Source organism: Manacus vitellinus, unplaced genomic scaffold (assembly GCF_001715985.3).
Source record: "Manacus vitellinus isolate BGI_N305 unplaced genomic scaffold, ASM171598v3 scaffold_41_pilon, whole genome shotgun sequence".
Lineage (NCBI taxonomy): Eukaryota > Metazoa > Chordata > Aves > Passeriformes > Pipridae > Manacus > Manacus vitellinus.
Window position 1 is genome coordinate 737,441 of NW_021940545.1, and position 10,346 is coordinate 747,786.

Here is a 10,346-nt window from a genome sequence, read left to right on the forward strand (position 1 = left end):
CTCCCAAGGTGGAGCAGAGAATGGCAGTGGGCTGGAGTGATGGGAAGTGACAGCTTGGCACCTAATAGCAAATTACTGAGCTGCATCTGAGGGCTGGTGGGTGGAAACTCCTTTCAAAATCTATTCACTGTTAAAAATTTGCATGGGAGAAGTACAGTATTATGTGACTGTGTCAGGAATTGTGTAATGCTGTCTATTAACAGCCTGGCCAAATTTCAGGTTGTTTTGTAACGTTTATGTCACTTATAATATGGTGCAAGAGGTATTAATATCCTGGCATTTCACCTCATGGGATGTTTTAAAATAACTTGCTGAGATGTAGAAGAAAGGATTTGTTCTCCTCTTATCCCAGCACTGTACTAATGGAACAAAGTGCATTTTGGGGTGCTTTTGCTCTTCAGGAATGTTCTGCCAGGCTACTTTAGCAGCAAGGTTTTCCCCTGCTCCGTGGTTGTCAGCAAGGCACGTGTTGCACGGGCAGGAAGTTGCTGGTTCACCAGCTGATGTCAGAGCTGGAGTTACAGGTTGGGCTCCACAGGTTGCATCAGTGCCCAAACCTCACTGGGGTGTTGCTGAAATACCTTATGTTTATTACTGCAATTATTTTGTAAGGCTGCATGATTGATTTTTAATTTGTAATGTAAACCCAGGTTGTGTCCAATAGATGTATTTTAGTCTGATGTGGGATAAATGTTTAGAGCTGAGGCTCAGCCTTGCCGTGTTCTGTGTGGCCCAAGGGGATGCCATGAGACCATGGTTCTCCTCAATTTAGCTAAAACACAAAGCATCTCCTCTTTAACTCTTTGGCTCTGATTGTCACTCATTGGATACATCACTGGTAAGTCCACATGAAAATCTCTGTACAAACAGAAGGTCATTTCCAAGTGGTTAAACTGCATTTGTGCAGAAGACTCTCTGTGATTAGACCTGTAAAATGATAAAAGTACACACTGGTCACCATCAGCACTTTGCATGTAGGTAGTGCAAACTTTGTTTCTTATCTCTTGGTCTTCTCTCAGATTTGTGAAAAAATAACTGAAAATAACTGATCAGGTGTGGGACCTATTGAGGCAGCTTCAAATTCACCAAGTTTAAAAAATGTGAGATAGGGCCCCATAGCATTTTGTTTGCATTAAGAACCAACTCTAGACTGAGACAGAGTTAAATTTCCCTTATAATTTAAAGAGACATTAATATAATTCAACAAGTGTATGCTAAAAAAAAGTCTCAGTGGTTACCCAGACTGTGTGTTACCAACTTAGGTTGGGTTGGTTCTGCTGGACTCCTTCTCTCTTTATCTCTGCTGCCTTTCCGTGAGTCTTGGCCAGTGCCTGTCTGTGATGCCTCTCCAGAACATCCAAACTCAGTTTATTAAAGTACAAACTAATCCTGGTTGCACTCACATTGGTGTTCAGGGCACCTGAGTGTGCAGGTGACACTGAAGGGTGGAGGTCACTGAATCCCAGAACACGCTGAGCTGGAAGGGACCCACAAGGATCATCCAGTCCAACCTCAGCCCTGCCCCAGAGTCACCCCCTGTGCCCCAGAGGATCAGCCAAACCCTCCTGGAGCTCTGGCAGCCTTGGGGCTGTGCCCACTGCCCTGGGGAGCCTGGGCAGTGCCCAACCAACCTCTGGGGGAAGAACCTTTTGCTGAGATCCAACCTGAGCCTGCCCTGATTCTGCTGGGAGTCCTCAGTCTCCTCCAGGAGGGCTCCCCATGCACTGAAGTTCAGAAGTGCCTGAATCATCCCAGTGGAACTCCAGATGAGTTCCCAGGCTGTACCTAAGGCAGCTTATGAAATGTAAGCAGGGTTTCAGTGTCTGCTGGTTGAAGAGCTTCCTGAGGGGTGTGAGCTGTTCCCAGGGAGCTGCTGACCCACACAGGTCCTGCACCAGCCAGGGCAGCTCCTCCCGAGCCTGCTGGGGCTGAGGGGCAGTGCAGGAGGGGGTTCAGCCCAGGGGCTGGGGTGGTGTGTCCCAGGGCTGGGGAGCTGTTCAGGTGAACCCCTTCCCATGTCACTGAGTGTCTCAGGACAGCTGTGTCCCAGTGTCTGAGTGCCCTTCGTGAGCGTTAGGGCCTGTTAATGCACGGGAATTGAATTATTTCAGCAACCCCCCACGTCATTATTAACTTGGACAAAGTAGAATGATTTGCCCTCCTTAACATGGTGCAAATTGGTGGTCACAGCACCTGCCAGGGCTCAAGGAGTGTTTGGACAACACTCAGGCACAGGGTGGGATTTTGGGCTGTCCTGTGCAGGGCCAGGAGTTGGACTCAATGCTCCTTGTGGGTCCCTTCCAACTCAGGACATTCCATGATTCCCTGAAACGTGGTTTTACTTTATTAGTGCTCTGTGCCAATAATATAAACAGTGCTCAGGTATTCCATAAATATCTTTACTTCCTGCCAGAAATAAAGACTCTGTTCTTCACTTGAAAGAATTAGGAAGTTCTGTTTAGCTGGGGAGGTTTTGGTGATAGAATACAGAGAGCTGATCAGCTCTGTGCTTCCCAGATAATATCCTTTGCTCCCTGAAAAGCCCATTGCTGAAGGAAGTGCTGTAATGCACATTTATTTCACTCCAACATCTTGCATTTGACACAGATTTGTCCCTTCAAACAGCACAGTCTCTGTCTCTCTGTGTTTGCAGCTTTCTAAAAATAACCCCCTGTTGGGGCAGGGCTGGCTCCTCGCTGGAAGATCCTCTCCTTATCTCCCAGCTGTGGCCCAGTGGCAGGAGCAGGTTATCAGTGCTAGAGGAAGTATTTGAAGCACAATCACTTCCTCCCTCGGAGGCATCAGCTGCCAGGAATTCCTGTCAGGACCAGGAGCATTGTGTGCTGTGGGAATGCCTTTGGCACAGCCTCCCAGCCAACCCTCAGCCCCTGGAATTGGATTTTCCTGTCGTGCCTCAACAGTCAGAAACATCCCAAAGAGCAGCTGAGCCCTTCTGTGCCTGTTGTCAGCAAAGCCTGATCAGAAGATGTTTTTCGGGGTCATCCTTTGGTTTGCCTTTTTCCTTTTCTATATTAATGTTCCAGGGCAGGGGTGACTGTGCTTGGGAAGGTGTCTCTGTTCATTAGACAGGAGGTTTTTTTTGCCTGGGATGGATTGCAAAGGAAACAGAAATGGTGCAGTCTGAGCAGATACCCTTGAGTGGAGTTCAGTGGGGTGGTTTATGAAGTTTGTGCCACAGCTAAAAGCAGTTGTTTAGATCAGCTGGAAGAAACAGGGATGGGGAATGCTCCCTGCCTGAGGTTGGACAGCTTGGCTCAAATGTTCTCCCGGCAGGGTTTGGTCCCAAGCCTGCAGTGCAGGAAGGCTCCTTCATCCTGCTGTGGGCACGATGCTGTCAGTGCCTTGGCACTGCTGAGCAGCCACAAACTGTGATGTCTTCATTTATTCCACTCATTTGCAAAGTGTTTAAAAAGGAAAAAATATTGACTTTTAAAGGCAAAACATGAAACAGCAGTTCCCTGCCCAAATCCCTCTAAAGCATGGAAGTGCTTAGTAAAAATCACGAAAATCTACCTGAATTTTGGTGTTTTGGTGGTGCAGTAAAAGGCAGTTTTGCTGAGGTTTATTTGTCTTTATGAATTGCATGTGAAGAGAGGCTCCTTTTAGTCCTTCATTTTGGCTGCTGTTCATCTTCTCCCACAATGACCAGGCCGTGTTCTGAGATGTTCCCCTTTAAACCAAGACCTTCCCCTCCCATTCCCCATCTTTTCCATGTGGTTTTTTCCCTCTTGACTTCCGAAGTGGTGGTGGGGATGTTGCAAGGGCTGCTTTGAGGACATGGGTGTATAAAAACAACTGTTCAGAAGTGTAGGTGGGAAGTGCTTCTACGAACTTAGTAATTCCAGCCACAGCTCCGTGAGAACTGCCACAGCCTCCTGCCAAGACCAACAAACGTGAAAAATGTGGAGTCTCTAGGCCGGGCTTTTTGGTGCCAAAAATGTCAGGAAAATATTCGAGTCAGTTCACCTCAGTTTTTGGATGCTGCTGTTTCCTGGTCCTGCTTCCAGCTCACCAATAACTCCTCAGAAAAATGCTTCCCTGGAACAAGATCACACCTGTGAAATTCCAGCTTGCTTGAGTTTTTTCCCAGTGAAATGGAAAGAAATCCCTGGGGTTTTAGTGGAAGGATAACTTTGAGTGTAGTGGTGTGACCCTGATCCATAGAGGAGTATCCAGCTCTGTGTGTTCCCATGTGGAGTTACTGCTAAGTTATTTTTAAAGTGAATTATACACTTTGCTCCCTGTGACTGACAATTCTGAAATCAATACTTTGTCCTTTTTTATGAAGTAAAGGTAATTCTGGTGGCATTGCTCTGCTGCCTGGTTATGGAGTGGCCTCTCACAGTTTCTGTCAGGATTTATCTTGATTTATTTATCTGGATTAGCCTTGTCTGGTTCCATCAGCGTTCTTTATTTTAATCTGATATAATGTTTATATTTTATGCTGAGCTGGATACGTGGAAGGGTGGGCTGGAACCCAGAAATAAAGAAGCAAATGAGATTTTACCTGTTGATTCAGTACAATTATTTCTTCAACAGTTTGAAAACAGTGAGCTCCTGCAGGAATCCACCTTATTTTCCCTTCCCCTACCTTTAACACTGAAAATACAGCAAACTGTGGAGTTTCAGTCTTTGGTGCTGTTTGATGGCAAGAGTAAATCTTAAAGTGGTGTAATAAGCCCAGCTTTAACTTTGGCATTGACCTCCTGCTGTTTACCACCCTCATAAATCATCTTTACCAATGTGGCACAGAAAAGTATTAAAATTGGTTTAATTAGTAGCTGGAACAGAGTTGTTTAGGAAAATTTTTCTTCCTTGAGGTTTAATGACCTGAAAAAACCAGAAAGATATATTATAGGTATAATTAAAATATATTAAAAGTCTGGAGAGAATCCAAAAAAGTAATCCCTGTTTCACTGGTGTTTCAGAGTTTGAAGGAAGATTAAATCCCTTCTGGTTCTGTGTGTAGTCAGCCATGCTGTTGGCAGGAGTGGTGTTGGAATTCAGGATGATGTTGGACTCTGTGCCAGGGTGATTTGATGGCTGGCATGTTGTGTGATCCCGGGGCTGTAGGGGCAGGGCTGTGCTTGTGCTCCTGAGGGGGTTTGTCAGGCCGGGGATGAACAAGCTGTTAAACCCAACTTCCCTGGGAACATTTCCATTTGTGTTTGCTGGAGCTGCTCCCAGAAGGGGCAGTTTGTTTGTGCTCCTGGGCCAGACTCTGGGGCTTAGAGGGCAGAGCTGGAGCTCGGGAGGGGCAGCTCTGTCTGGGGCTGGTGAATGTTCATTCCCAAGTTCAGCTCAGCTCAGGGCTGTCCCTGTCCTGCCACTGGGAATGTGCTCCTTCATTCCCTGGGGCAGCAGCATGGCTGGGATAACTCATAGGGCAGGGAGAGATGGGATACTGGGAAGGAATTGTTGGCTGTGAGGGTGGGGAGGCCCTGGCACAGGTTGCCCAGAGAAGCTGTGGCTGCCCCATCCCTGGGAGTGTCCAAGGCCAGGCTGGACAGGGCTTGGAGCAACCTGGGACAATGGAAGGTGTCCCTGCCCATGGCAGGGAGTGGGGTTGGATGGGCTTTAATGTCCCTCCCAACCATGCTGGGATTCTGTGATTTCATGTTTCTAGGATATATCCCGATCCTGCAAAATCTGTTTTCCTGCCTGTCCTGGCTCTGCCATCCCTTGCTGCTCCAGCTGTGCTGCTCTGAGCACTCCAGACGTCTCCCTCTGTGTCTCTGGGTGTGCTGGGAACCCTGCACTCTCCATGGACTCGGGATGGTTCCATGAGCTGGTGTCCTGGTAGTTTCCAATCTTGGAAAATCAGCACTGTTGTCTCCAGTAATACCAGGGATGGGGTGTGTTGGCTCAACATTGTTCTCTCGTTATAAAATCAGGGAAGAGTTGTGTTGGACTGCTCAGGAAAGGCCTGGCCCTGCCCTGTGCTGTGAGCAGCTGTCCTGCAGGGAAGGGAGCACAGGGAGGAGCCCTGAGGTGTTTGGATACTCCATGGGAAAGTGTTTGCTCCGATGGGTTCTTGATGCAGTTTGTGCAGCTGCCCAGGGATCACAGAGGGGGTTTTAGATCTGCTGAGCTGAGCCCCCACCTTGGCTGTTTGTTATCCCTGCAGCAGAGGGGTCTGTGCAGGTCTCCTGTGAACAGAAACATTCCCAAGGGTCTGGATTCAGGCAGACTTTTCGTTTTCAAAGGACAAACACCCACAGAGGCACATCCTCCCCCTCCCCTAGCTCCTGGTGTGTGTCTAGAAGGCATTGGAAGACGTTTGTTATTTTATCCCTTGCCTCTGGTGTGTGAGCAGAAGGTGGAGCTTCTGCTTCCATGTGCTGCAGGCAGGACAGTGACCCTCAGCTCTCCTGGGCACCCAGGGCAGAGAGCTCTTGTTTCTCCACTGAGGATTCCAAACACAGCAGTTGCTGCCTCTGCCTCCTCATTCCTGGCCATTCTGGCAGCAGAACCTGCACATTCCAGTTGCTGTTTTCCTGGTAAAGCAGCAGCAAATGGTGATGGACTGGTTCCATTATGTGCCACTGGATGTGTGGTTGAGGGTTTTAAAGTCAAATACTTACATGAAGGAGCATGTGATGCTCTCACTGCCTTTTTCAGACCCCCTCTCCTGAAGTGTAACTTCTACCTCTTAACTGAGCAAACTTTGATTCTATTCTAGTCTTTCCATCCCTCTACCAGATGAGTAAGAGAAACATCAATAAAAACTCATTTACTTGATCTGGGACATATTTTTAAGGTGCATGATGTCCCTTACCACCACTGTGAATGTCTTCCTTTCAGATATTTCGTTTCCCAGAAGGAGCTTTCATAAGAAGCTTGTTTAGGTCTGTACAGAGCTGTTTAAAGCCCCCCCAAACGTTTTTTTTTTTGAGGCTCAGGGGTTGGTTTGGGAGTTGCAGTCAGAGCTGACACCTCTTAGTGCAGAGAGGGCTTTTGGCACCATCACACTCAGAATTATCAGAAATAATTCAGAGGGAAGATGGTACTCAATAGACACCCACAAATCCAGTATTTTATCAGTTGGAAATAAAAATACCTAGTGCCAAATACTTTATATATGTCCAGAATCCATGAACCTGCCCTAGAATTTGTTCTGTTCTATTGGAACACTGATGAAACTTATAAATATGGTTATAAAACAAATTGACTGGGAAAATGCATTTTTTGGGTAGGTGGCATTGCCTGGTTTTGCCAGTTTATCTTCAGATACCCACAGACATTCTTCTGATCTGCCTTGCACTGTGGAATTCATTGCTCTGTTTGATGCTCGAGTGCGAACCTTATTTATTGCGAGAACGACGTGTCAAAACACTCAGGCTTTAAAAGCCCTGAGTTTGGACCAAGTTCCCATTTACCAGCTTGAAATAGTTCAAAAATCCAAACAACTTCTGTTATTTTTACAGTATGAGCCCAGGAATTCACTTTAAATTATTTAATCATGTTTTATCTGCTCAGTGCTGCAATAATTACAGGTGCAGCAAGGCTGGAATGGGCAGGGAACCCACTGGGAGCTGGAGCCTTGGGGCAGGAAGAATTTGCAGGGAAGGGAGGGAATGTCATATCAGGACAAAGGTGCTGCTTTGCTGAGCTGAGGGAAATTCAGGGTTATTGAGGCTTTAATGAAAGGTGTGAGACTGGAGGGGCATCAGGGTCCCCTGGCTCAGGGTTTGGTTTGGGCTCTGCTTTGCCATTTGCTTGGAAATGAAGTCAAAGCTGGCTGGAGTTTGGGAGCTCTGTGAGGAGCAGGGAGCTCTCAGTCTGGAGCCCTGTGAATTATGGATGTGTTTTAGCAGGAACATGGAGCTCTGAGGGGCACCCTGAGCACACCCCGGGCCAGCTGGGCTGGACTGGGCTTTATTTCCCCTGTTCCCTTCATTCCTTTGGACTCCTTTCAGCCTCCCTGTGTCCCTCGAGTTTTGACCGAGTTCAGCTGAGTGGAGTTAAAGTCAGCAGAGGATCTTTGCAGAGCTGTTGGTGTTGTGCTGGATCAGGGGCACAGGGAGGGTTGGTCCTGGGGCTGCTTTCCTCTCCTTCACCTTTTCAGGCCCCTCTAATGTCACAGGTTGGTCCTGGGGCTGCTTTCCTCTCCTTCACCTTTTCAGACCTCTCTGATGTCACAGGTTGGTCCTGGGGGCTGCTTTCCTCTCCTTCACCTTTTCAGGCCTCTCTGATGTCACAAAGACACTGAGTTTGGGCCGTTCATCAACTCTCTCAGAGACAGTCTGGAAAAGAATGTTCCAAATTTGTCTTTTATGCTTTTAACATAACCCAGGAGAGAGGGAATACTGAGATTTTTAACAACAGAATATGTTTTTCTAATTCTTAGATGTGCATCATATGGCTGAATGATTTATTTTCCTGTTATAAAACCAATGAAGATGTGGATGATGTGTCGTGTTTTCTGTCAGGATTATGTGTGTATGTGCCTTGCAAGTTGTGATGATCAGATTAAGGATGAAAGAACCGCTGTAAATCAAACTATATCTGCAAGAGTAGCAATAATAATAAGTTTAATTGATACCGGAATGAATAAAGAATGTGGATTACAGCATGTTTGACACAGACCCTGTGCTGTGAGGTTCAGAGGCTTGTGTGTGTGCTCTGGTGCTCCACAGGCAGGAGTTTATTCCCATTTAAATGTGCTTGGTTCCGTGGCTGAAGGTGGTCTGAGCTATGGAAAATATAAGAAACATCTTATATTGTTTGTGTGCTCATTTAGACAAGTTATTGCATCAGTGCTTGCTCTAGAGGAATGTTTATTTTACACAGAATTGTTGGTAATTCATTATTCTTTCGGAAACTACCAAGTCATTAGTACAAAACTTAATTTTAATACCAATATTAGAAAGCAAAATAAGAATTTGAGTGTCTCATTTGCCCCCAGTATGGAGCTGTTTGGTAGCCTGTTCTGGAAGTGTTCTGGTGTTTTATAGAATCCCAGAATAGCCCAACTTGGAAGGGACCCACAAGGACCAAGGTCCAGCTCCTAGACCTGCTCTCCCAGTTTGTCCTTGACCCCCAGTTTGTCACTGTGACCACTGGTCACCTGCCCAGTGACTCGAGGGCTTGGCCATTCGTTGGGGTTCCTGAGCATCCCTCACGTGCCCAGGAGGAACTGAGTCACTGCTGGGCCGGCCTGGGGACTCTGGGGGGGCTGGGCCAGGTTGGGGGGCAACACTGGCAGTAACTGGAGACCCATTTCCCTGAAATCTGCACCAGTTTGGACAAGGGGGGCTGCAGGTCGATGCCTCTCCGAGGAGAACAAGGATGTGAGAGGAACAAGTGTTTTAGGAGCTCCCAAACATTGCACAGGGCAGGCTTATGGCAGGATTGCACCAAACCCTTTTTTAGTTTGGAAGGTGCAGTTAAATGTTTAAAACTAAAAACCCAGCTCTGCAATTCCCATGGGAAGCTCTCAGGTAGTTCCCAGGGTGTGAACCCGTTTCCAGTGTAACCCGAGTTTTTCATAACCCACCTTCCCTGAACTGTTACCTGGGAAATTCAAAGGCTAAAATATTCTTTTCTTTGATAATCTTTTTCTTTAATAATCTTTACTGTTTTATCTCCTGCCTCTGGCATTTTGACAGAATTTTCTAAATTAAAAATGAAAGCGGAATTTCAGGCGTGCCTGTGACCCTTTGTGCAGGTAACTCTTTAATTCTTGAAGTCCATCCTCTGGAGGTTTTTAACTCTTGAAGTCCATCCTGTGAACACAATCAATTAAGATTCTGACACATGGCTCAAAAAAACCAGCACATGGTTTACAAACTACTCCACGAAAGTAAAAATCATCCTATTTATGAAGCTTTTACAAGGTAATTTCTTTAATACACTGAATTTAAGGCATTTTGCTTTGCTGTTCCTGCTGCCCTTCACAGGGTCACCACACAGAAGCTGCATTTTTGTATCTGTGAAGGCATTTTTCTTTCTTCCCAGGGATTTTGGGACTACACATGATATAGTTCTTTTGGAGGGGAAATAAATAACCCGTGGTAGGCAAGTAACAAGGGAATTCCTGTGTGTACTTGTGTCCTGGAAAATACAGTGTCATGTTTTCCACGTGGCCCTTCTGTGTGTGAGTTTGCTGTACATTTACATGTAATCACTGGAGAAACCCCAGTGTTAGTGAAGTGTCTGCACTGTCAGAGTGGGGGAGGTTGGATGGCCCGTGCTGCTGCTGCAGGAGACTCTGTTGTTGTCCTGGCACTGCTCTCCTTACTCCAGAGGACTGTGTGTTGTACCCCCCTGATGTGCTCTAAGCCTATTTAGTGAACTAAGAGCTTCAATTCTAGTCAAAATTA